This window comes from Lissotriton helveticus, chromosome 8 (assembly GCF_964261635.1).
Source record: "Lissotriton helveticus chromosome 8, aLisHel1.1, whole genome shotgun sequence".
Lineage (NCBI taxonomy): Eukaryota > Metazoa > Chordata > Amphibia > Caudata > Salamandridae > Lissotriton > Lissotriton helveticus.
In genome coordinates, this window is record NC_136069.1 from 617,616,703 (window position 1) to 617,642,836 (window position 26,134).

General features: G+C 52.4%; 1 protein-coding gene across 5 annotated transcripts in view; it reads right to left on the reverse strand.

Moving 5' to 3' along the window:
- The window catches only part of MYCBP2 (MYC binding protein 2), a 1,909,483-nt gene that overhangs the window by 210,779 nt on the left and 1,672,570 nt on the right, over positions 1–26,134 (reverse strand). The gene's annotated exons all lie outside the window — the stretch shown is intronic.

Here is a 26,134-nt window from a genome sequence, read left to right on the forward strand (position 1 = left end):
CTCTGGCCCGTTGCTCGGAGCCGGTTGGCCAGTAATCTGCCACAACGGTCCCCCCCTGTATAATAGGTATGGCGCAGCCGGAGTGCAGCATATTCCGCGCGGTCCAAGTCCAGGGCCGCCAGGAGTTTCCTCGCCTCCTTAAGCTGCCGCCAAATTCTGGGGTCCCCTGTCCTGCGGTGTATCTGTTCAAGCTCGCGGACCCGCTTGGTGAGTTCATCCCTCTTGGCCTGTCGCTCCTTATTTTCAGCAGAGGAGATCGCCAAAAATTCCCCCGGAGGACCGTTTCCAAGGCCGCCCACTGCGTTGCCCGGGTGGTGTCAGAGTTATCGTTGTGGGTCAGATACTCCCGGATTGCGTCTTCGACGCGGTCCACCACCAACTTCCTGTGTAGCAGGGTGTCGCGGAGGTGCCATGTTCTGGGAGGATTAGCCGCCGCCGGCAGACACAAAGTGGCAGAGACCGGGGCGTGGTCCGATAAAGATAACACTCCCATGTCCGACCCCGAGACCAATGCCTGCACTGGAGACGTGACCAGGAGGTGATCTAGCCTCGCATACGTTTTGTGTGCGTGGGAATAGTACGAATATCCCCTGTCTGTGGGATGCATGTGTCGCCAAAGATCAAGTAAGTCTACCTCCGACAGCTGTGCCCTACGAGCGTTGCGCCGACCTGTCCATGGCTGAATCAAAAACCATGTTAAAATCTCCACCGAGAATAACGTGTCTATCTTGCGAGGCGGTAACATCTACAATTGCCGATTGCAGGAATCGTTCCTTCCGTTCATTAGGGCTATACAGGGACCCGATCGTGAAAGTAATACCTCCAATCTTAAACCGATATGCTAACAGTCGACCTTTCTGTTCTGTGAGTTTGTGAAGGATATCCCCTTTAAAGTGTCTAGCTACCAGTATCGCCACCCCCGCCGTCTTAGTGGTACAGGAAGAGAAGAACTGTGACGGGAACTTATGTGAGCGCAGCCCGTGTGTGTCCCGTGGCAGCAGGTGTGTCTCCTGAAGGAGACATATGTCTGCACGCGTGTTCTCCAGGAGAGACAGCACTGCCCGCCGCTTGACGGGGTTGTTCAAGCCCCTGACATTCAGAGGCACCACCTTAAAAATGTCAGGAGGCATAGAGGAAGGTGTAGGTAAAAGCGTTACGGCCCCGCTCGGGCAAGTCAAGGTGCATATGCGCCCGTAAAGCTACCAGAATCTGCAATACGATCCTAGTACTGGAGTGAATGTATGACATTGTTCTACATTCTGTCCATCAACTGTGTTTTTTGCAATTTTCACCCGAGTGGGCTGGGTATGCTCAGACGTGAGTCCCAGGCTCTCCACACCACTGGAGTCAAGCTATCCAGGCTGAATGAAGGCTGATAGCCAGAAACCGGTCCTTGGATGCTTGATTCCGGTCTGGGAAAGACATGGCTTGGTAGTTCGAACTGGACTGTTTCCATGAGGCACAGGGTCAGAGCTGATTTGCATATAGCCAGTGTCTAACCCAGGGTGGTGTGGAGTGCAAAAAAACGATGGATTTAGGCCCAGATCCTTGTACTGGGGTGAATGTATGACATTGTTCTACATTCTGTCCATCAACTGTGTTTTTTGCAATTTTCACCCCGAGTGGGCTGGGTATGCTCAGACGTGAGTCCCAGGCTCTCCACACCACTGGCGTCAAGCTATCCAGGCTGAATGAAGGCTGATAGCCAGAAACCGGTCCTTGGATGCTTGATTCCGGTCTGGGAAAGACATGGCTTGGTAGTTCGGACTGGACTGTTCCCATGAGGCACAGGGTCAGAGCTGATTTGCATATAGCCAGTGTCTAACCCAGGGTGGTGTGGAGTGCAAAAAAACGATGGATTTAGGCCCAGATCCTTGTACTGGGGTAAATGTATGACATTGTTCTACATTCTGTCCATCAACTGTGTTTTTTGCAATTTTCACCCCGAGGGGGCTGGGTATGCTCAGACGGGAGTCCCAGGCTCTCCACACCACTGGAGTCAAGCTATCCAGGCTGAATGAAGGCTGATAGCCAGAAACCGGTCCTTGGATGCTTGATTCCGGTCTGGGAAAGACATGGCTTGGTAGTTCGGACTGGACTGTTCCCATGAGGCACAGGGTCAAAGCTGATTTGCATATAGCCAGTGTCTAACCCAGGGTGGTGTGGAGTGCAAAAAAACGATGGATTTAGGCCCAGATCCTTGTACTGGGGTGAATGTATGACATTGTTCTACATTCTGTCCATCAACTGTGTTTTTTGCAATTTTCACCCCGAGTGGGCTGGGTATGCTCAGACGTGAATCCCAGGCTCTCCACACCACTGGAGTCAAGCTATCGAGGCTGAATGAAGGCTGATAGCCAGAAACCGGTCCTTGGATGCTTGATTCCGGTCTGGGAAAGACATGGCTTGGTAGTTCGAACTGGACTGTTTCCATGAGGCACAGGGTCAGTTCTGATTTGCATATAGCCAGTGTCTAACCCAGGGTGGTGTGGAGTGCAAAAAAAACGATGGATTTAGGCCCAGATCCTTGTACTGGGGTGAATGTATGACATTGTTCTACATTCTGTCCATCAACTGTGTTTGTGTTTTTTGCACCAGAATCTGCAAGGCATAGAAGAAAGTGTAAGTGAGCGCGTAGCTTCCCCTCTGGGCAAACTAAGGTATATGAATGCCGCCAAAGCAGCTAGTACCTGCGCGGCGCACTGGACGACCCTCCCCTCCCTTCCCAACTCCCGGATCCCCACCTCGAACTCCCAATCCCCAACTTCCCAACCTTCCCTCCCCAATCCAAATCCGGAACCACCCCAACCACCCTCTCCCCCTCCCTTCCATCTCCCCAACTGTTTCCAGAACTCCATTGTCCCAGTCCGGTCCTCAGAGGACAAGTCTGTGGAAAGTTATAGAAGTGGACGTCCAGCCATTGCACCCCCGCCCGTCGCCCCTCCTCCCCCAGACCCCCAAACCTGCAATGTTGAGAAGCTGTGTCGATCTCCCCCCGGAGTTCTCTCAAGCTTCCAGTGCAAGAACACGGGCCGCCATATCTCTGGCCGTCTCCGGCGCCGCCATCTTAGGCCGTGAGTGCCACCTCACTCGGGACTGCGTCCCCGGCTGCTTCTCGCAGTGCCCCTTCCATGCAAGCTCGGATAGTGGGCGAGTCCGGCCTAGCTGAGGAGGCCGACGACCGATGATCAGGGACTCTCTGCCAGCCTTCTCTAGTAACCCGCCTAAGGCGCGGTGTGTGCGCTTCTTCATCTGTCGCGGTGATCCCCAGTACCTCACAAGTGTCCTGAAGGGACCGAAGTTGATGCAGGACGCCGTTCCACCTAAAGAAGAGTCGGAAAGGGTGACCCCAGGAGTACTGCGTCCCATGTGATCTCAAAAAGTCTGTCGCGATTTTAAATGTTCTTCGTTTTTGAAGTGTGATCGTCGACAAGTCCTGATAGAGAGCTACCGGATGCCCCCGGAATTGCAGTGACTGCTGTTTCCGTGCCTCACGAAGGATTCGCTCCTTGAGCGGAAAGTCCGGTAGGAAGGCCAGTATATCAGGCGGGGGCGCTGAGGTCCGGCGTGTCGCGCCCACCCTGTGTGCTCTGTCTATTCGTATAGGGAAGTCCTCCGGCTCACCCAGTATCTCCCTGAACATGCCTTGCAGATATCCAGCAACATCCTCCCCTTCCTCTCTGGATGGCACCCCCCGGACTCGGATGTTGTTCCGGCGGGACCGGTTCTCAAGGTCTTCATTGTGCGCTTGGAGGTCTAGCTGTTGTTCCCTCAGGCGTAGCACCTCCTGCTGCAATTGTCCAATCTCTTCATCCCTGGAGTGCCCTGATCCTTCCATGGTAGCAAACCTCTCACCTAGGCTATCGACCTCTCTCCGCACTTCCCGAACTTCTCCAGCCACTTCCTGTTTTAGCGTCTGAAAGTCATCCCGTAGGGAACTGAAGAGTGATTCCAGGAAGGACCTAGTGACCGGTGGCTCTCTGTCCCCTGCTTCCAACGAGCTTCGTGAAGGGCCAGGGGAGTGCTGCCCCTTATCCTGTTTCGCTGCCCCCCTGCTTATCATCTCCGGCAATGTCCGGTCCCCTTTCTAGTTCCCTCTGTTATTGGCCATCGCAGACGTGGACACCTCACAGGCCAGTTCCGTCAGTTCTCTGGATGTTTCCGGCAGCCAAGAGTGCGCAAGGGTAATGCCTAACTTCAGAAACACCCGATCAATCGGTCAGTGGCCCATTCATGATGCACGTGGGGGGGGGGAAGTGGGCCAAGTCGCTCCTTCTTGATACCTCGACCACTCGGTTGCCAATGTCCTGGAGTGGAGAGCCCGCAGTCAGCCGCACCCCGCAGCCTGGGGGCCCAACCAAGCCTGCCGAGGCGCACTATGGCTCGTCGTTAACCGCGGTGCATGTAGGCCTCCCACGCGGTCTCCCGCCGGACTCTCTCTTCTCGCGGCGATCCCGATCACGGGGTTACTTCACCCTCCGGTGCTGTGCAACCATGCCCCTGAGCTCCCCTCGCTGATGACGACCTCTCACCTGCCTTCCTCCAGTAACCGTGACCGCATGTGCTCAGTGGTCGGGCCGCTTCAGGTATAGGCCGCGTCCCCGGCCTCGCGTATCCGCCCCTGGTCGGCCGGTACAATCCAGTGCTGCCGCGGGGCCTCTTCAGCCGCACCTTGGGTTTAGGAACCCGTCCGAGGCCTCACCAGCACTTTGCCTGCGGCGTCGGGATGAGCGCCGCACTTCGGCCTACCGCGGCCGGGGTCCCCAGGTCTCCCTGTCCGCTCGAAGGCATCCGCCTCAGGCCTCTCCTCCGCTCGGCTCCCGGCTCCGTTTGGCCGCCGACACACCGCGTGCTGTCGTAGGAGCCTCACCTCCGACCTCCCTGAGGTCAGGCTATCCGCGTGGGGTCCCACGGTCGCCGCAGGCCATCGGCGTGTGGACCGGCCTCCCCCCCGGCCGTGTCTCAGTGGGGCCGAACGCCTATGTCGGGGTCTGATCGGGGCCTTCACTCGCCTCAGTACTCTTCGGGCCTTTGCTGTCCCGGGAGGTCCGTGTCCTTCCGGCTGCCTCGCTGCCACCAGCCCGGCACCTCTACATCGTCTAAGGCTGGCGCCACGCTCCCCCGGCCCGTTATGATGAATGCGGCCGTTCCGCCTCTAGGCTGCGTCCCCGACCTCGCGTACCAGCTCTACGCCTGCGGGGGAGCACCTGCAACGCCGCCGGGTCCTTCCAGCCGCTTCACCGTTCTTGTACCCTCTGCTCCTTCCTGCAGCTCCGCGGAGGCCCCCAAGCTCAGTCCGCCGGGCCGCTGTTCGATTCTTATCGCGGAACCGCCGCCTAGTGTCCCGGCAGGCCCTGGGTCTCGGCCTTCCTTGCCCTCGGTGTCGGCACCGGCCCGTGGAGCTCCTCCATTGTGCTCGCCGAGGTTGCTGTGGGCTCACAGTGGACCACCAGGAGTACCGCCGCCCCCGCTGTCCGATAGAAGCCGTTCGGGGGGAGACCGGTATCAAAACGGGGCTCAGGTTTCCAGGGAGCTCGCAGAGAGTGCGACCGCTCACCTCGCCATCTTGGCCACGCCCCCCCTCGGGTTAACTTTAACTGGGGTTCACAGTTACATACATGTCGTGTCCCTCTAAAAGGGTGGAATGCTACCCCCGTCGCCAGAACTGGCGAGGGGGTAGTATTCCAATTCGTATGACACCTTACTCGACATGTTTTGATAATGCTATACCAAAGTTAGCAATAACCGCGAGGATTATAATGCACTTAAGAGTATATGGTATAGCGGTATCATGGAAACAGCTAAAGGACTTGGTTCCGAAAGCTGCAGACAGGCTCAGCTCTGTTAGAGCACCATCTCACATAATTCCAAGCACTCTGCCTCCAGGATTGTTAAGGCCTGCCATAGGAGTGACTGATAGGAAGTTATGTGTCCATTTTAGGTTTAGATATAGGTATACTATATCTAAAGCAAAGGGTGATTACACCACCTTGCCCCAGCTGATTGATCAGCCAGTTGTGTCAGATTTGGATGGCCAGCCAGGGGTGGCATAATACATGCTGCAGCCCCTGGTAGGCCCTGGGTACACCTATGCCCTGGGTACCTAAGGTACACTGTACAGGGGCTGATAAGGTGACCCAGTATCCAATTGGTAAATGCACCTAAGGTACATGGATGTCAATTTAGAGAGAGAACAGCTAGGCCGTGGGTCTGATTAGCAGGCCCACAGCCAGGGAAAGTCGTAAACCAGTGAAGCAGAAAGCAAAAATCGGGGGTAACCATAGGATTGCAGACCCCATTCTCCTACACACCCTACGTCCACTTCACTTTCAACACCACCACTGCACCCAAGACCGCCCCACGCCCACCACGACGGAACTGGAGTAAGGTCACCGAGGAGCACCTTAACTCTGCCCTCCTCCAGGACACCCCCGCCCCAAGGCCACAACCAACACCAACTCCGCAGCCAGGGAATTCCACCGCAGGATCTCCTGCTGCGCCAAGCTGGCACCCCTCCGCCGCACCGCCAACCAACGCCCCCTGAAGGCAGCCTGGTTCACCACTGAACTCCGAGAAGCCAGACGCCACTTCAGATGCCTGGAGAAAACCTGGAGGAACCAGAAGACCACGGAAGCATTGAACAACCACAAGAGCACCCTTAAGGTCTACCACCAGCGTATAAGGGACACCAAAAGGACCTTCATCAGAGACAAAGTCAAGACCAACGCATCCAACACCAAGGAACTATTCAACGTCATTCAGCAGTTCGCAAAACCCACCTGCGAAGCCACTGACATCACACACTACCAGGAACTCTGCGACAAACTCAGATCCTACTTCCACCTGAAGATTAAGGCCCTCTACGACAACTTCAGCGAGCAGGCAAGAAACAGCACCACACCTCCCACCGCCGCCGAGAAGCCAACCATCACCTTCTGGGTCCCCGCCTCCGTCGAGCTCATCTCCTCAACCATGAAGAAGACTCACTCAGGAGCCCCAACCGACCCCTGCCCCCCTCACATCTTCCACAGGGCCGCCGCAGCCATCGCACCCAAACTAGGAAGAACAATCAACTCTTCGCTCGCATCCGGCATCTGCCCAGACGACCGGAAGTGTGCAGTGGTGAAACCCCTCCTCAAGAAACCAATGGCCGACCCAACCGACCTGAAGAACTACTGGCCCATCTCACTTCTCCCCTTCACAGCCAAAGTCACCGAAAGACTTGTGAACCCCCAGTTGACCACTTAGGCGCTTCCCAGTCTGGCTTCCTCAGCAACCACAGCACCAAGACCGCCCTCCTCACAGCCACCGATGACATCTGCATGCTGCTAGATCAGGGACACACCGCGGCCCTCATCCTCCTAGACCTCTCTGCAGCTTTCCACACCGTCTCACATCGCACGCTAGCCGCTAGACTCCACAACGCGGGAATACAGGGATCCGCCCTCGACTGGATCCAATCCTTCCTCTCTGGCAGATCCCAGAGGATCAGACTTCACCCCTTCCTCTCCAACCCCACTGACATCATCTGCGGAGTACCCCAAGGATCATCTCTGAGCCCGACGCTCTTCAACATCTACATGGCCCCCATCGCCGCCATCATCAGACACCAAGGGCTTAGCATCGTATCCTACGCCAACGACACTCAACTCATCCTCTCCCTCACCAAGAACCCAGAAATCACCCGACTCAGCTTCCAAGAAGGATTGAGAAATGTAGCAGCCAGGATGAAGGACAGCTGTTTGAAGCTCAACTCAGAAATGAACGAGGTCCTCATCCTCGGGCCCTGCACCTCCGCCTGGGACAACACCTGGTTGCCCTCTACCCTCGGGAGCCCGCCGATCCCGACTGACCACGCTCGGAACCTCGGCATAATCCTCGACTCCTCCCTCTCCATGAACAGCCAGATCAACGCAGTGGCCTCCATCAGTTTCAACTGCCTCCGGATCCTCCGTACGACCTTCAAATGGATCCCCCCCGACTGCAGAAAGACAGTCACCCACGCACCCATTACCAGCAGACTGGACTACGGCAACACCTTCTACCCCGGAATCAACAAAACTCTCCTGCGCAAGCTCCACACCATCCAAAACACCGCAACCAGGCTCGTCCTTGGAACACTGCACCACAAACATATGACCCAACACCTACGAAGCCTCCACTGGCTCCCCATTGAGAAGAGGGTCACTTTCAAACTCCTCACCCACGCCTACAAATCCCTCAACAACATTGGACCCAAATACCTCAACGACCGAGTATGTTTCCACGTTCCCAAGAGAAACCTCCGCTCTTCCGACCTCGCCCTGGCAGAGGTCCCTCGCATTAGCAGAGCAGAGCATGCGGAAGAGCTTTCTCCTACATCGCAGCAAAAACCTGGAACGAGCTCCCGATCAGCATCAGACGCTCCCCAACCCTCCACGAGTTCAGGAAGGACCTCAAGACCTGGCTATTCAACTGATCCAGAGCTGTCTCTCCTCCCCCCACCCCCTCCGCGCCTTGAGACCCTCATGGGTGAGTAGCTCGCTCTATAAACCACTAATTGATTCATTGATGATGGCTCTGGTTGAGGAGACTGGGTGAAAGACTACGCTTTTGATGAGGAACTACTGAGAGTTCCAATCGGTTGTGAACCATGGTTGACGTGCACATGTGGGAGCAACTAGGATTAGCGTCAGGGATGTTTGTTTGAGTTTCCGAACCACTCATGGAATGAGTGGGAGAGGCAGAAAAGGCATAGTGCATTGCCTTTGGACAATAAGTGTGTATACCCCGTGGCAAAGTTTCGGCATTTTGTGTTTAGATGCATGGCGAACAGGTCTATGTTTGAGACGCCCCACATCTGGAAGAACGGGAGGAGGACTTGAGGATGTAGTTCCCATTTGTGGATCTGTTGTGTCTGCCGACTTACCATATCTGCCATCTGATTGTCCTCTCCTTGGAGGTATTCTGCCAGGAGATAGATTTTGTGATCAATAGCCCATCTCAAGATTTCCTGTGCTAGCGGGGACAGTTGGAGGGAGTGTGTGCCCCCCCCACCCCCAGTTTTTTAATGTAGTACATGGCTGTCATGTTGTCTGTACGAATTAGTACAGTTTTGAGTACTAACTGAACTTGAAATGATTTCAGAGCCAGAAAAATCGGTAGGAGCTCTATGTGATTGATGTAAAGCTGTTTCTGTTGGGGGTTCCACATGCCTTGAATTGTGTGGTTTTGGAGATTTGCTCCCCCAACCTGTTAATGATGCATCTCTTGTCAGTACTATCTGTGGAACCGGGTCGCTGAAGGGCCGCCCTTTTAACAGGTTTTGCGTGTTCCACCACTGCAGAGAGCGATTGGTGCGGCCGTCTACCAACACTAGATCTGATAACTGACCCGGAGCCTGCTTCCACCAACGTGCTAAGCATTCCTGCAGGGGACTCATCTGAAGTCTTGTGTAGGGAACTATGAAAATGCAAAACACCATCATTCCTAGTAATTGAGCATGTAGGGAGTGTTGAGGCTGAAACTGAGACAGTACGTTCTGAAACGTCCTGAGTCTGGTTGGAGTTGGATATGCTACAGCTTTGTGTGTGTCTATGGTAGCTCCTAGATAGCCTTGAAACATGGAGGGTTGGAGATGGGATTTGGCCTGGTTTATTGTGAACCCTAGTTGGTGAAGGAGTTGCAAAGTTTTCTCTGTGTGTCACAGGCAACTGTTGTGTGAAATGGCCTTTATAAGCCAGTCGTTTAAGTAGGGGAAGACGTGAACATGTTGTCTCCACAGGTGGGCTGCGACTACTGCCAAGCATTTTGTGAAAACTCTGGGAGCAGTTGTCACTCCGAAAGGTAGGACCTTGAATTGATCATGTTGGCCTGTTACCACAAACCGGAGGTATTTGGGGTGGGCAGGCTGTACTGGTATATGAAAATATGCATCCTTTAGATCCAGAGTGGATAGAAAGTTGCTGTGCTGAAGGAGAGGAAGCACTTGTTGTAGTGTCACCATGTGAAAATGGTCTGATTGAATGTAGAAATTGAGTTCTCGTAGGTCCAATATGGGCCTGAGAAAGCCGTCCTTTTTGGGAATTAGAAAGTAGAGGTAGTACACTCCTGTTCCTTGATATTGGAAAGGGACTGGTTCTATTGCACCTTTTTGCAATAACAAAACAACTTCTTGCTTTAGAAGCGTAAGATGTTCTTGTGACATGAGGTGTGACCTTGGAGGAATACTGGGTGGAGTGCTTGTAAGTTCCAGCAAATAACCAGACTGGATAATTAGTAGAACCCATTTGTCGGTTGTAACCATATTCCAAATGGGTAGAAATTGTGAGAGATGCCCCAGACAGGAGTGGAATGATTGAGGGATATGGGAAATAAGTCATTGTTTGTTGTTGGCAGGGGAGGTGCGTGTTGAATTACCTCTGCCTCTTCCCCTGCCGTTATTTCCTCTATATCCTCCTCGAAAATAACCTTTTGAAGAGGTTGACTAATTGTTGCCCTTGTAAGAGGAGGAGGCATTGTCTGTGGAGATGTTTTTGGAGTCGCCCATGTAGAATGAGCGACAATTGGAACCTCTGCTGGAAGGTGCTTGTAAGGCCCCCATGGACATAGCAACCTCTGTGTCTTTTTTCAACTTTTCCAAAGATGCATCAACAGCTGGGCCAAAGAGATGTTGCGTATCAAAAGGTTGATTAAAGATGGAGGCTTGCACCTCAGGTTTAAATACAGAAATCCTTAACCAAGCAAGCCTGCGGAACAGTACATTAGTGTTCACTGCCCGAGCTGCATTATCAGCCTGATCTAAGGCACATCTGATAGAGGTATTGGTTATTAATTTACCCTCTTGAATAAGGTTGTTGGCTTTAGCTTTTTGCTCATCAGGAAGAAACTCACTGAGCTTCTGGAGTTCATCCTAATAAGCTCTATCATATCTTGCCAGTAATGCCTGGGCGTTGGCAATGCGCCAATTATTAGCCGCTGATGCTACCTGTTTACCGGAAGCATCCAATAATTTGGACTCTCTACCAGGAGGCGGGGCATCCCCTGTGGTTTGGGAGTTAGCCCTCTTACGAGCATTAGAAACATCCAAAGAGACTAAAGGTAACTGGCATTTGATGTAGACTGGGTCATTAGGTGCAGCCCTGTATTTCGTCTCTACCCTAGGAGCGATGATCCTAGCTTTGACAGGGTCCTGAAAGATAGCCTCAGTATGTTTAAGCAGGGCCTTTAGCATCTGTAAGGTTGGGTAGCCCTTTAATATGACCTAAGGGCCTCCAATATAAAATCCTCCTCTAGACTCTCCTTATGGAGCTCTACCCCATGGTATTCTGCAGCCCTATTATTGAGCTCAATGTACCCAATATTATCATCTGGAGGTGAAGGTCTAGATGGATACAAATCAGGTTTATTATCAGGTCGAGGGATATTATAATGATCCCATGGATCAGGATCCTGTGGGACATCTTCTGGTGCATAGGCATCTAAATCATCATCATCCCCTGTATTTTGTGGGTCAGGTGATGGTGGTGTAGGGGAATGTGCAGATGAAAGAAGAGGGTCTTCAGAAATGTAAAGAGAAGACGAGTCAATAGCCACATTTTTCTTTTTTAAAGGAATGTGGTAGTCCTCTGATAAGCCCATTTTCCTCTTTTCCAGAAGTTTGGCATGAATGTGTCCAGTTTCCAGGTGGATTGTGATTTCTTTCTGTTTGGGATCCAGTGGATTGTCGGTCTGAGACTCTTTAGTCGCTGTACTGTTTTTAGACGTCTGTTTCGTATTCGAAAGTTTCAGCTCAAAAGTTTTTGGCTCCGAAGATTTGGCTTTCGACAGCGGCGGAACAGAGACCTAAAGGTTTTTTGGTTTCGACGCCGAAGATTTCGGGTCGGCACCGGCTTGTGGATGGGTCAAGACCGAGCTGGAAGACTGGTGTCTGTGCTTCGGCGCCGAGCCGGAAGACGGGGTGCTCAAAACCTTTCCTCTGTGCCGACTTTGGCCTGAAGGCAGAGGAGGGACTAAAGCTTTTTTTTGTAAAGGAGATGATAGAGGAACAAAGGTTCTTTACTCATGGTCTTTTATGCCGGGGTGAGGTCTTCGGCATCGGAGTCAGCTTCGGATAAGGAGACGCGCTCCTCCTCCCTTTCAGCTTCCTGCACTTGCGATTCTTCGTGATCGGACTCTTCTGCGAGTATGGGGCCGCGCTGGGCGACTTTGCGGGTACATTTCGTGACGTTAAGCCTGACGATTACAGAGGGTTTTCTTCGACAGAAACGACTGGCACGCGTTGCAGTCTTTGTCGTCTCCCGGGGAAAGGCAAGGGTTGCACACTTTGTGCAAGTCTGTGCATGGGAACTTAGTGGACACCTTGGAATAACTTGAATGGAGTCCATTCCATTAGCTGCGACCGATCCCGGCGTGGGTATGTCCAACGGCCTTCCACGAATATTCTGATCAAAGATTTTCGAAAGTAAAACAATACGGGTAGAGTGGGAAACATGATTGATAAACAATACTGTCAAGGGTAGTGGATTGCGCGTCAAAGGGGGGCCCAAAGGAACGGTGCCTAACCGGAGCACAATTATTCACATCCGAACCAGATGGCGGAAAAAACAATCTAACAATGGAGTCGATGTCCATGCGCACTATCGCCTAAGGGAGGAGTCACCTACCTCGTGACTGGAAAGACTTTTTCGAAGAAAAACGAAGTGCAAACTTACGGATCCAACACTAGATGGCTATCTATGCACAAGCATATGATCTACTGCTCAGAAACCTCGAATGTAGGCTTCCCTTTAGAAATGTTATTACGTCTTTTTGCTACAGGAGCTGCTGTTGAGTCTTCCTGAGCACTGCCATTAGGGCGAGGGTGGGGGTGAAGGGTTGGATTGCAGTGTCTTTTGTTCAGCGTGTGATAGGTCTTTTAGGTGAGGTAAGTCTTTTGTCTCTATCCTCATCACAGTCAAGTGTGGTTGTTGATAGTGAGGTGCAGAAAGCACCTCTTTGTGTTTCCTCTGTGGGTACTCCAACCTGGCGACAACCCTGCTATGAGGAGCACATAGTCGGAGTCTGAAAGGCAGACTGGAAAGGACACACGAAAGAAGAATCAATCCAAACTGATTCTGAATACATATTCCCTGCCTGCTTTATATGTATAAAGGTGGGAGCTGCTGACCCACTTGTTCTTGTTTCAAGTTTCCTTTGCCCAAAGAAGGGGTGCTCTGAGAACCAAAGAACAGCTGTGTAGCCACAGCCAGTGTCTGCCTGCCAGCTAGGTTCCTAGAGGCCATGGGATATCACCTGGAATATGACCTGGAAGGAAGAAGTGCCTCCTTACCCAGACGTGAGTCCCATGCTCTCCACACCACTGGAGTCAAGCTATCCTGGCTGAAGACGGCTGATAGCCAGAAACCGGTCCTAGGATGCTTGATTCCGGTCCAGGAAAGACATGGCTTGGCAGTTCGGGCTGGACTGTTCCCATGAGGCACAGGGTCAAGGCTGATTTGCATATGGCCATGTCTGAACTGGGGTGGTGTGGAGTGCAAAAAACTATGGATTTAGGCCCAGATCTTTGTACTGGGGTGAATGTATGACATTGTTCTGCATTCTGTCCATCAACTGTTGTTTTGCATTTGTCACCCCAAGTGGGATGGGTATGCTCAGACGAAAAGTCCCATGCTCTCCACACCACTGGAGTCAAGCTATCCTGGCTGAAGACGGCTGATAGCCAGAAACCGGTCCTAGGATGCTTGATTCCGGTCCAGGAAAGACATGGCTTGGCAGTTCGGGCTGGACTGTTCCCATGAGGCACAGTGTCAAGGCTGATTTGCATATGGCCATGTCTGAACTGGGGTGGTGTGGAGTGCAAAAAAACGATGGATTTAGGCCCAGATCTCTGTACTGGGGTGAATGTATGTCATTGTTTTGCATTCTGTCCATCAACTGTTGTTTTGTCCTTGCCCTGAAGCACCTGGACACTGTTGTGCCGGGAAAAGGAAATTAGTGAGACAACCCTGCAGGATGAACGGACTACCAAGGCGGGCAACAAGCAGCTACCCGATTCTGTGGGTCTGTCTGCCCAAAAGAGACTCAAACAATGGCTACCGGTGTGCTCCTGAACCGGAGGGTCTTCTCTGTTGCTAGCACTGGCCTGTGTTGTGGCACTGTTCTGTAGCGTGAACAATGTGGACTCTGCTACCATATACCTGATCATGGCCCAGTCCATGGCGCTGTCTTGAATAGTGGCCAAGCAGATAGGGGCGCTATGATTGTTAACATTGTGCCCCAACGTGGTCCAAGCAGCTGTGTCACCATTGAGAGTGGAGTAAGAGCCACCCAGCTGCCAGAGAAGTTCAGATGGCAGCCCTATGACCTCTGACAGTATCAGCCTGGAAGAGGGTCTGTGACCATCAAGGACTGTCAACACCACTATTCTTCAGATAGCAGCCCGGGACCCGCTACGTCCTAGACCTAAGCCACAGTGCTGCTAAACGCGAAGCCAGAGGATAGTTTCCTGGAAGAGGCGTGTCGCTCCAAACAGGTGCTGCAGGCCCATATGTGACAAGTAGATGATTAACAGACTCACATTGCTAATACAGGCGTTCGGACCAGAAGCTATAAATCTGAAGAGACACACTCCATACTCCAGAGGGTTAGTACTGTACCTGCACCTGAAATCTGCCACACTAACCTTACCCTGAGTTAAGGGGACCTTAAATCCTAGGTACAGAGGACCTGAACCAGTGAATCTGTACCTTTATATGTTAGTCTGTAGCAGCTATTTTAAGTGCATTTAAGTACTTTTTTTCTTAAAAAAAGATATCATGGGTAAGACAATTTAGTTATTGCACTCCTGGGTAACTTCTATTAACAGAGCTTGGTGCACCCCCAGCACTACCGCACTGAAAGCCTTAACTGCTCGCCAATGCTACCACAGAGTCAAATGATGAAGGGGCTGCACTTGGCTCGGTCTGCAGAGCCATAGAAGGACAAACTCGAGGACATCAGGGGCAAATGCCCACTGCCCCCATAGCTGTGGCCAGTAGCCCCTCTGTCTCATGGCTCCATGAATAGGGTCTGACGATATGTTTATGCAGAGGACTATCGACATAGACAGAGCCCTTTTTTGCACTGCTTTACTTTTTATGGTAACAGCAAAATCCATAAAGAGCTGGTTTATGCAGTGTTTCCTCATGAGATCAATGTAAAAGCTTAAGGCTCTAAAGGCACCAGCTGGTGAAGACTCTCTTGCGAGGGGCAGTGTGGAGCGAAAAAAAGGTCAGTAGAGAGATCGATTGTCTGACATATAAAGGCACTATTTGGCAGAAAGGTAAATAGAGTCCTCAGAAGCAATGTGTCTAAAAGGATAGTGGCATATGGAGACTGCACCAACACAGCCAACAGTTACTCACGCTGCATGCAGAAGTGATCGCAATGAGAAAGGCTGTTTTGATTGTTCAAAGCTCTAAGGAGCAACTATGCATAGGCTGAAATGGTATGCATATAAGAAATGTGAGGGACAAATTGAGATCATACTGCGGTAAGATGATGGGTTTCGGAGGAAATATGTAAGTTAGGCATTTAGGGAAACACAAAAACAGGTGATTTTAAAAGAAAAGGTTGATCTGCCAAACACAAAAAGACTGAAATGGCCAGCATATAATCTCCGACTGTGCTCACTGCAAGGTCATGCTGGGCTAATGATAAAACAGAAAACACCACATCAGAATGCTTGGCCTGCAGAGTATCAAGAAGCCATCTCACACAAGGCCACAACATTCAACGACCAGTACTAAATAGATTTCCATGGTAAATGCCTGAGCTATTTGAAACAACATCTCTGCAGCTACAAGCAGAATAGACTTCTGAGATCAAATACTCAAAACTTACTGTTTATTCCTCAGGAAAGCACAGATGGGCAGGCAGATCCCCAACGGTCAAGGCTGCTAAGTTGTGGAAATCCTTGCCAAGTAACAGGAGACATATGGACTCAAAGCTATTTTTCAGGAGGACACTGAAAACGTGGCTATTTAGCCTAGATGAACAGGCCTAGGTCTTCTTCTGAGAAACTTCACCTTGCACTTTGTTTCGCCATAGCACCGGGACACCTTTGCTTGATGTAGCTGTTTGCGCTCTACATATGCCGATATTATTTAATTGAATGATTTCTACTTGAAAGGACAGAATCCACGACCTCAGGCACCAATTCGGAAGAGCTCAGTTATTGCCAAATAATCTCCAAGCATTGAAGTGCTGATTGCTGAGATATAGGTGCAGAACCCTCCTCTGCTGCTGAGACAGGAGGTTCTTAAGAATAGGTAGAAGAATTGGAGGACAAACGCTCAGGCACAAGATCTTTGGGTACAACTCTCTTCTGGCCCAGTCTGGGGCTATTACGATGAGTTAGTCCTGGTCTGTCCAGACTTTCTTCAGAACTTGAGGAAGGAGGTGGAATATATACAGTAGACCTTATTACCATCACAGTTGCACAACAGCTTCCCAATGACTGTTAGTAGGAAAGCTTTCAGAGGCAACTAAATAACACATATTTCTGACAGATTAATAAGGAACTGGCGCTCTGGCAGAGAACAGAGGCCTCTGATCAACACCTCTCTCCCTCAACCCAGCACCAAAGCATCAGTCACAACAATGAAGTCTGGATTTGGAAAGGAGAGTGGCCTACCAGGTATCAGGTTGGTGCAAACTGCCATTGCTAAAGATCCTGATCCGCAATCTGTAAGATCTGGATCAAGTCGGCCAAGCTGTCCTAATGTTTAGTTCACTAAACGTGATGATCTACTCTACGGCCCACACGTACCATCTGACACATGGGAAAAGGAAGATGCATGAGGCCAGAAGAGAATAGAGCTTTAGAATCATTCTTACCAAAACGCAAGATTAGCCCAAAACATCAGGTTCATACCCTGAATGTCCCGAACTTGCTGCAGAAGGTCGGTAGGTCTTTAATGTCCCAGTGCCAGGATTGCCCCTATTAAGGGAATGGTGTGTGCTGGACTCGGGTGCCGCTTGCTGACAGAGAATCCCAGAAAAGTTAAGACGGGAGCTGTCATCTGGAAATTGTCTGCGTCTGACTAGAGTGAGTCCACCTTGATCAGCCAGTTAAGGTACAGGAAATATGTGCCCAGCTTTTAGAAAATAAGCTGCAACCACTTTAACACCCAAGGACCCAAGGTGAGGCTAAAAGCCTGTGCAGTAAATTGGAAGTGTTCTGACCCCATTGTGAACAGCAGGGAGAGTCTGTGGGGCTGCAGGATGGGTATATAAAAACATGTTTCCTGCAAGTCCAAGGACACCATCCAGTCTCCAGAATTCAGTGCACAGAAAATTTGCACCAAAGGGAGAATTTTGAACTATTCCTTCCTCAATAAAGTGTTCAACGGCTGGACGTCCCATCCAGTCTGTACGTTTTTGCCACAACGAAGTAGAGAGAGTAGCACCCCTAGCCCCTCTCCTAGTCTGGCACTTATTCAGTGGCACCTTCTGCCAAACAGAGGTTGACCTCTGCAGTAAAATGGAGTCATGATCTGCAGAAGTCTGTCGTGGTTTAGGGTAGATATGAGGAGATTAAATGAAAAGCAGAGCATGGCCTCTTTGAACACTTTGTAAAACCCATCAGTCTGACATAATGGTTTCCAGATAGCGAGAACATAATGGAATCTGCCCCTTAACAGCTGGCTGTGCGTCTGAGAATGCTAATCAAAGTAGCTGGGGGTGCTGCAGCAGGGGAGGAGCAGGTAGAAGATTGCTGCCCCTGCTATTGTGTACGGCTTTGACTGCCACTGCATTCTCTGCAGTAAAAAATCTGGGCCAGTTATTGCACCAGATGAGAAGGTTGACCTTGCTGGTATACTAAGCCTTGTGAGTAGTCCTTAAACCTTATATAATGTTGGTGGAATTGGCAAGCTTGCTTTAATAAGTCCAGGAATTGTGCTGCAGCACAACTATCTTTAAATTGTTGAAGTGCCAAACCTGCCCTACCCCCTAAAGGGCCTAGAGCTATCAAAGGGCATGTCGGTGATGGATACCTGGATGTTTCCAGAGAATCCAATTGCTTGCATACATGTGTGATACCGAAGCACTAAGCTGGTGCTGATTGCATGGCCTATGGCATTGGTGAACTCCTGGCCAGCTCACAGGACATACTTGGCTGTCCCCTGACCATCCTGAATTGTCTTGGTGAAAGATGCCATCAGGTCCTCTAGGATGGCTTGCAAAATAATCTGCCCATGTCCCACAAAGAGTGTGTGTACATGCACAGAAGAGACGCACAAGTTACTTACCTTCGGTAACAATACATCTGTAAGAAACAGTAGTTAATATTAGATTCCTTACCTTAGAAGATCCCCAGGCGTCAGACTGGATCCGGAAAATTTTGCGTAGCAGTACCCCTGCGCGTCGGTAGGCGCCGTCTGCGGCTCCGCGTCCGTCGTCGTTGGCGCCGGGATGACGTCGTCAGAGTACTTAGACGCAGCCCTCGCGTGCTGACGTCAGTTCTTATACACAGCTTTTCCGCGCCAGAAAACGCAGAGCCATGATAAAACCCAACAATGGTGCCATAAAACTAGGGCCCTGAAAAGGGATGACCTTAACCCTAGATATCGGTTTGCAGAACGGGGAGGATGGGTGGGGCGGTAAGGAATCTAATACTAACTACTGTTTCTTACAGATATATCGTTACCAAAGGTAAGTAACTTGTGCATCTGAAAGAAACAGGTTAGTACTAGATTCCTTACCTTAGAATAGATACCCCAGCAATACCATCCCCGGTGGTGGGTCTGCAAACCAATGATCACACCAGAAAGTCCTGGCGAACGGAACGGCCGAAAAAGCCATCTCTCCGGACTTGGCTGTCCAGGCAGTAGTGTCTTGCGAACGTGTGCAGCAAGGCCCACGTAGCTGCCTGACAGATGTCCTGCAAGGGGACTCCACGGCCCAGGGCGGTGGTAGCCGCCGTGGCCAGAGTAGAATGGGCCCTCAGCCCATCAGGAGGCTCCTTCCTCGCCAAAGAGTAGCAAATCTTGATGCACAAGACGACCCACGAGAGGTGGTTCGTTTGTGCACCGCCCGACCCTTGTTAGCGCCCACGTAACCAACAAAGAGTTGGTCATCCACCCGGAACTGGCGTGTGCGATCCAGATAGAATGAGAGCGCACGTTTTGGGTCCAGACGGTGGAGCTTCTCTTACTCTTTCGAGGGATGGGGAGGCGGAAAGAAGGTGGGCAAGGTGATGGACTGCCCGATGTGGAAGGCTGTGACTACCTTGGGCAGGAAAGAGGGTCGCGTCCGCAACACAACTTTGTCCGGATGGACAGAAAGGAAAGGAGGTTTAGAAGGAAGGGCCTGGAGCTCAATCACTCTCCTGGCAGAGGTGATGGCAACCAGGAATGTAGTCTTAAGGGTAAGAAGACGAAGAGGACAGTTATGAAGTGGCTCGAAGGGAGCGCACATCAGATAAATCAGAACAAGGTTCAAGTCCCACTGAGGCATCACGAAAGGAACAGGAGGGAACATATAAGCGATGACCTTCAAGAACCTATTTACAACTGGGGACTTGAACAAAGAGGGCTGATCAGGTAGCCTTAAGAAGGCGGAAATGGCAGAGAGGTAGCCCTTGTTAGTGCCCAGAGTAGAGCCCTGCTGGGAAAAGAGAAAGAAGACAGAGGAGAACCTCAGAAAGAGGGGCAGAGAGTGGATCCACAGCCTTTGCTGTGCACCATGCCACAAATGTGTTCCACCTGCAGGCGTATACCGATTTTGTGGAGGGACGCCTGGCTGCCAGAATAACATCACAGACTTCAGGAGGCAAGTCAAATGGCCTCAACTGTCGCCGCTCAATCTCCACGCATGGAGGTGGAAGCTGGACAGGTTCGGGTGGACGACCGTCCCCTGCTGCTGCGACAGAAGGTCCTCCTGAAGAGGCAGACAAATCGGGGGATCGATTGACATGCTGAGTAGCTCGGGATACCAGTATCTTCGTGCCTAGTCTGGAGCAACAAGGATGACTTGGGCCAGGTCGCGCCTGATCTTCTTCAGCACTCTGGGCAGAAGTGGTAAAGGCGGAAAGGCATACAACAGACCGCAACTCCACTTGCGACGAAAAGGGTCGCCGAGCGAGTGCCGCCTTGGAAATTCCAAAGCGCAGAACTGATGACATTGCGCTTCTCTTCTGTGGCGAATAGATCTTGTAGGAGAGTAGGGTCTGCTATCCTATGGTCACCCTGTTTTTTTTGCTTTTTGCTTCACTGGTTTTTGACTTAATGTGGCTGTGGGCTTGCTAATCAGACCCACAGCCCTGCTGTTCTCTCTCTAAATTCACAACCATTTACTTTAGGTACATAACCAATTGGGATTGGGTCACCTTATGAGCCCCTGTACAGAGTACTATAGGTACCCAGGGCATATGTGCATCCAAGGCCTACCAGGGGCTGCAGCATATCTTTCCCCACCCCTGGCTTGCCATCCAAACTGACACAACTGGCTGATCACTCAGCTGGGGCAAGGGCGTGTAATCACCCCTTGCTTATAGTATACCTATGTCTAAACCTATATCTGGACACATATACACCTATAAGTCACTCCTATGGCATGCCTTAACAATCCTGGAGGCAGAGTGCTTGGTTTTATGTGAGATGGTGCTCTAGCATGAGCTGAGCCTGTCTGCAGCTTTCGGAACCATGTCCTTATAGCTGTTCTGGGATACTGCCATACCATATACTCTAAGTGCATTATAATCCTCACGGTTAGATGCTATCTTTGGTTTGCTTTATCAAAACATGTTGTGTAAGGTGTCATACGCTTTGGAATACTACCCCCTCGCCAATTCTGGCGACGGGGGTAGCATTTCACCCTTCTAGAGGGAGAAGACATGTTACTAACCTTAATCCCGTTTAAAGTTAACCAGAGCATCAGCATCACAAAATGGATGCTGCTGCCACAGACACAAGTCTGGCCTCCTGCTGCTGACCGAAACTCCGACAGGGGAGGCCTGGACAATAGGTTTCCTGTCACAGGGAGGTGCTAGCACCACCCCAGACAGGAGATAGTGGATTGGTGCAGGGAGGGCTGAATGAAACTAGACACTGCCTAGGGCACACAAGGTGTCCCATGCATAGGCCAGTTCAAACCGGTGCTGGGACACTCCAGCCCCAGCTCTGGCGCAAAACTGGACAAAGGGAAAGGGGTCCCACCCATAGGAGAGACCTAGCAGGTAATCCAGCCCCTTGATTTGGAATAAAGGTAGGAGCTGTGTCCCAAGACTTTAGATAATCCTGACTGAAACTGTGATACGAAACTCTGGACCCTTCGACATCCTACTCTACGTAGAAGACTAAAGAATCTCCCTTGTGGTCAAGGAGTGACCACCCTGTGCAAGCAGGCACCATCAAGCGCTCAACGGTTTGCTTTGTTGTTGCTCCCGCCGGAGCTCGAACGATAGAGATCGACAAGAACCGGACTTCCAGACATCCAACAGCCCGATCCACAGCCACAGCAAAGCTGAGACCCGTGGAGGCGACGTGGGACCGGCCATCTTGGAAAGCCAGCGAAGTGCTTTCTGTGCAGCTCCTGAGGCATCCTCGAAGCTGTGCATTGGGGATTGAGAAGCCCCAGCCCCGAGCAGCTTTTGCACCGAAGATCACCTCTCCACACTCACCGAGTGCTGCGTGGGGCCCTTTTGCATTTTCCTGCTCGACGCGTCTGTCCGGTCACTTGCCCGTTGGCTAGTGGCCTCTGTGACGACGAACCTTCGAAATTTCAACGCTGGTCTGGTTGCTCCAGACTGGGCCTTGCTCCCCTGAAAAGGAGCAGCCCATCAGACCTTGCTGGTCTGATCCAGAAGCCATCTTCGATTCCTTCGTGGGTTGCATTTGCCAAGGCCTGTTGACTCCGAATCGGGATCCGACACCGCCGACAGCGAGAGCCTTCCTGGGACAGTCCGTGCCCAGCACCTGGTCGTCGTCGACACCTCCTGGTCCACGTGGCAGCGGAGACAAGCTTCTCGACATCACCTGATCGCAACCAGTCATCGCCTGGTTCCTTCCTGGTCACTGGCTAGTGACCCAGACTCTGTCCCCTCTGCTTTCAAGTACTCTACATCTTCGATCCACCCTTGGATCCAACCGGACTCTTCCCTCCTGGTTGCCTGCAGCATCTTTTCTCCAAGGCTCCATAGAACTCCACGACGAAACCCGACACACTTTGACACCTATGCACCCGCTTCCTGTGGGTGAGGTAACGAGAGTACTGCGGTGCTCCTGTAGAGATTTACATCCCTAGTGTCCTAGTTTTAAGTGGTTAAGTTCTAGTCCAGTTGGAAGACTTCCAAATCTGCAACTTTCTAACTTTACGCACCCATTGACTTCTATTGGTGCACGCGTGTGCATTTAGACACTACACCCGCATCCTGTGGGCCTCCTGCTCCCTAACTGCTGTTAGTCCAGTGTAGCCCCAGCGATTCCCAAGGCCCTAGGCCTTACCATTGTTAGTGACGTGGTTCTTATACCACTATTTTAGTATATGGTTTTAAGGTCCACCAGGGCCTATCCATATTTGTGCAACTTTTGTATGTTATATTAAGTTACTTGTTATACGCTTGTGCTCCTGTGCTCATAAAGAGTTAAGGGGATCTATTTAGAAATAAATACATATATATTTATTTGAATATATAACCTGTGTGGTGTCCTTTCATTTGGTATTAAAAGGTTTGCATATGGTAAAACAGCTGGCTTCACATGCCCTCTTGAGTTTAGCCTAAGACTGCTTTTGTCCATGCTACCACTAGGATAGCTGGTCTATAAGGTTGACTTTACAACCATCACCATAAAGGGTGTTTGGACTGGTGCAAGGTGCTCACTAGAATAGTGATCATCATATACCAGGCCAACTTCTCACAGATCTAACCAAGGCTCTCCCCCACTGCTGAAAGAGACCTTGCACCACGACCGAGTTCAGACGCCATTCGTGATCCATCATGCACCGACGGCTGAGTTCGTCCGCCCTGGCGTTCAGGGAACCTGCCAGGTGTTGAACCCCCAGGGTCACGCCATGATGATCCAGCCACTACCAGAGGCGCAGAGCCTCCTGGCATAGGGTTCACGACCCCACCCCGCACTGTTTGTTGGAGTACCAGATGGAGGTGGTGTTGTCGGTGAACACCTGCACTACACTCCCCCGGACAGAGGGGAAGAATGCCTTCAGTGCAAGCCGGATCGCCCGCAGCTCCAGAAGGTTGATATGGAGCCGGGACTCCGCCGGAGACCAGAGTCCTCTGATCTCGGCCTCTCCCATGTGGCCCCCCCAGCCCTGGAGGGACGCGTCCGTCCCAACTACGTGCTACGGTTGGGGTAGGGAGAGGGATCTGCCGCTGACCCAATCGCTGTCCGTGAGCCACCACTCCAACTGTCTTGCAGTGCCCTCCGAGATCAAGACATGGTCGGACAAGTTGCCCTGATACTGGGCCCACTGAAACTTCAGGTCCCACTGCAGAGCCAGTATCCGCCACCTGGCGTGATGTACCAGAAGGATGCAGGAGGCCATCAGTCCCAGAAGCCGCAGCGTCAACCTGACCGAGACTCGGGATAACGGCTGAAAGATCGGAATCAGAGCCTGAATATCCCGAACCCGCTGTTCGGGAGGATAAACCCGAAACTGCGCCGAGTCTAAAACCGCTCCGATGAAGAGGAGGTTTTGAGAGGGACACAGGTGTGACTTCGGCACATTGATGGAGAACCCCAGCATGGACTGAAACCCCTAACCTGCGCAGATGAGCTGCGACCACCGGGATCACTTTTGTGAACACCCGTGGGGCGCTGGTAAGGCCGAAGGGGAGCACGGTAAACTGAAAGTGCTCGTGGCCTACCGTGAACCGCAGGTAACGCCGGTGGGCCGGCAGGACAGGGATGTGGAAATACGCGTCCTGCAAGTCCAACGCTACCATTCAGTCTCCGGGGTTCAGGGCAGCCAAGACCTGAGCCAGAGTCAGAATCTTGAACTTCTCCTTCCGGAGGAAGCCGTTGACGTTCCTTATGTGCAAGATAGGGCGTAGGCCCCCTTTGCCCTTCTTGGGTACCAGAAAGTAGTGGGAATAGCAACCACGCCCCTTCTTTGGCCACGAAAGTAGCGAAAGGCAAAAGATGGCTGACGCTGGCCCGACAGGCTCAAGGACTTGCCCGTAGCCCTGAAGTCTTTGAAGTGTTCAAGTGCATGATCTGCCTTGCCACCAAAGAGGTGGCTGCCATTGAACGGCATGTCCATGAGGGTGTTCTGGACATCAGCAGAGAAGTTGGCGGACCTCAGGCAGGCGTGGCGGCGAACCGCCACCGTCGTGTACATCGCCCTGCCCAGCGAGTCCGGGTATCCAGCCCACATCGAATGGAATACCGCGCTGCGTCTCGTCCTTCCGCAAGGGCTTGAGCGAGCTGTGCCCGGGCCCCCTCCGGGCACTCCGGTAGCACGGCCGCAACTGTATCCCACAGAGAGTGGGTGTAACGGCCCAAAAGGCAAGTGGTGTTGACTGACCGCAACCGCAAACTGAGGGAGGAGAACAGTTTCTTGCCAAACTGTTCATACCTTTTGGATTCCCGATCTGGAGGTGCAGTCGGGAATGCGGACTGGGAAGTAAAGGCCTGGATGACGAGGCTCTCGGGGGTGGGGTGGGTGGACAGAAAACTAGGGTCGCCCGGAGCCGGGCGGTGCTGCCTGGCGACGTTCCTATCTACAGGGGAAACTGTAGCGGGCCAGGACGTCTGTGAGAGCCTCATTAAACGGCTCCGGAGCGCCTGCCTGCGGTTTAAGGACCTCAGTGAGGATGTTAGATCTCACAGTCGCGACGGGGAGCTCAAGAGCCAAGGCCTTGGCCGTCCTCGTCAGCACCCCACTATAAGCAGCCCCTTCCTCCGTAGCCACGGTAGGAGGGGAGACAAAGCCAGTGTCAGGTGAAGTGTCGAGACCACTGGCTTCCCCTAGCTCGTCTGTCCATTCCTGAAATGACTGACACCCCCGTGACCCCTCCCAGTCACCCTCGCCCTCCATCTCCTGAAAATCAGGTGCAAAGGATGGAGCCGGATCATATAGAATTGCTCTTCTGCCGGCGTCGAATGCGGCATCAATCGACGCCGGTCCGACGCCAGATCCGGACCGAGGGAATAACCAGGGATGACGCTGTCCGGGGACGGTGCCGGGGGCGACACCCTAGGGGTCGACGCCGGCGGGGTCGTAAGGTCGACCAGCGGCAACCCGGATCCGGAACCGGATCCAGTGGGGCCCTGCGGCGCCGGGACCGAAGTCGCAGACGGCGCCGGGACCGAAGCACCCGACGGCACCGGGACCGAAGCACCCGGCCCGCTTGGCTCCCAGCCAGTATCGCGGGGCCCGAAGGCGCTGTGGAATCCGACGGAGGAGAGAGCGACCGCATGGCCATGAGGAAGGCATCGATCTCCTCCGGCGTCGCGTTCGGCCCAGGTGGAGCCACGTGGGCGTCGTCGCCCGAACCCCCGGCCGCATCGCGCGAGCGTCGGGGGGAGTCGTAAGAGCGATGTCACCTCATCGACTTCTTGTGCCTCTTACCTGAGGACTTGGAACCCGAAGAATGGTGACGACTCGCCGAGCTTCGACAACTGTAGCCCCGCGACCGGTCCCTCAACCCTCTCCTTGTCCAGGGACCGCAGCGGCGCGGGCCGACTGCCGGATCTTGCGGCGTTTACAGGACGGCTCCCGCCTAGCCTTCGACGTCAGGGCCCGGCAGTCGGGGCACGACTTGTCGTCGTGGTCGGCCCCAAGGCAATAGAGGCACCGGCGGTGGGGATCGGTAACCGACATCAGTCGGTTACAGTCGGTACAGGGCTTGAACCCGGGCATCCCTACCGGCCCCGAGAGTCTCGAAAAGTGATAAAAAAGGATCGAAAAAGTTTAGTCAAAAAATGACCAAGAATACTTCTTTTTCCGGATCTGCGCTTGCCAGCGCGGAAAAAAAGAACAACTGACGTCAGCACGCGAGGGTGGCGTCTAAGTACTCCGACGAGGTCATCACAGCGCCAACGACACGGACGCGGAGCCGCGGACGACGCCTACCGACGCGCAAGGGTACTGCTGCGCAAAACTTTCCGGATCCAGTCTGACGCCTGGGGATATTCTAAGGTAAGGAATC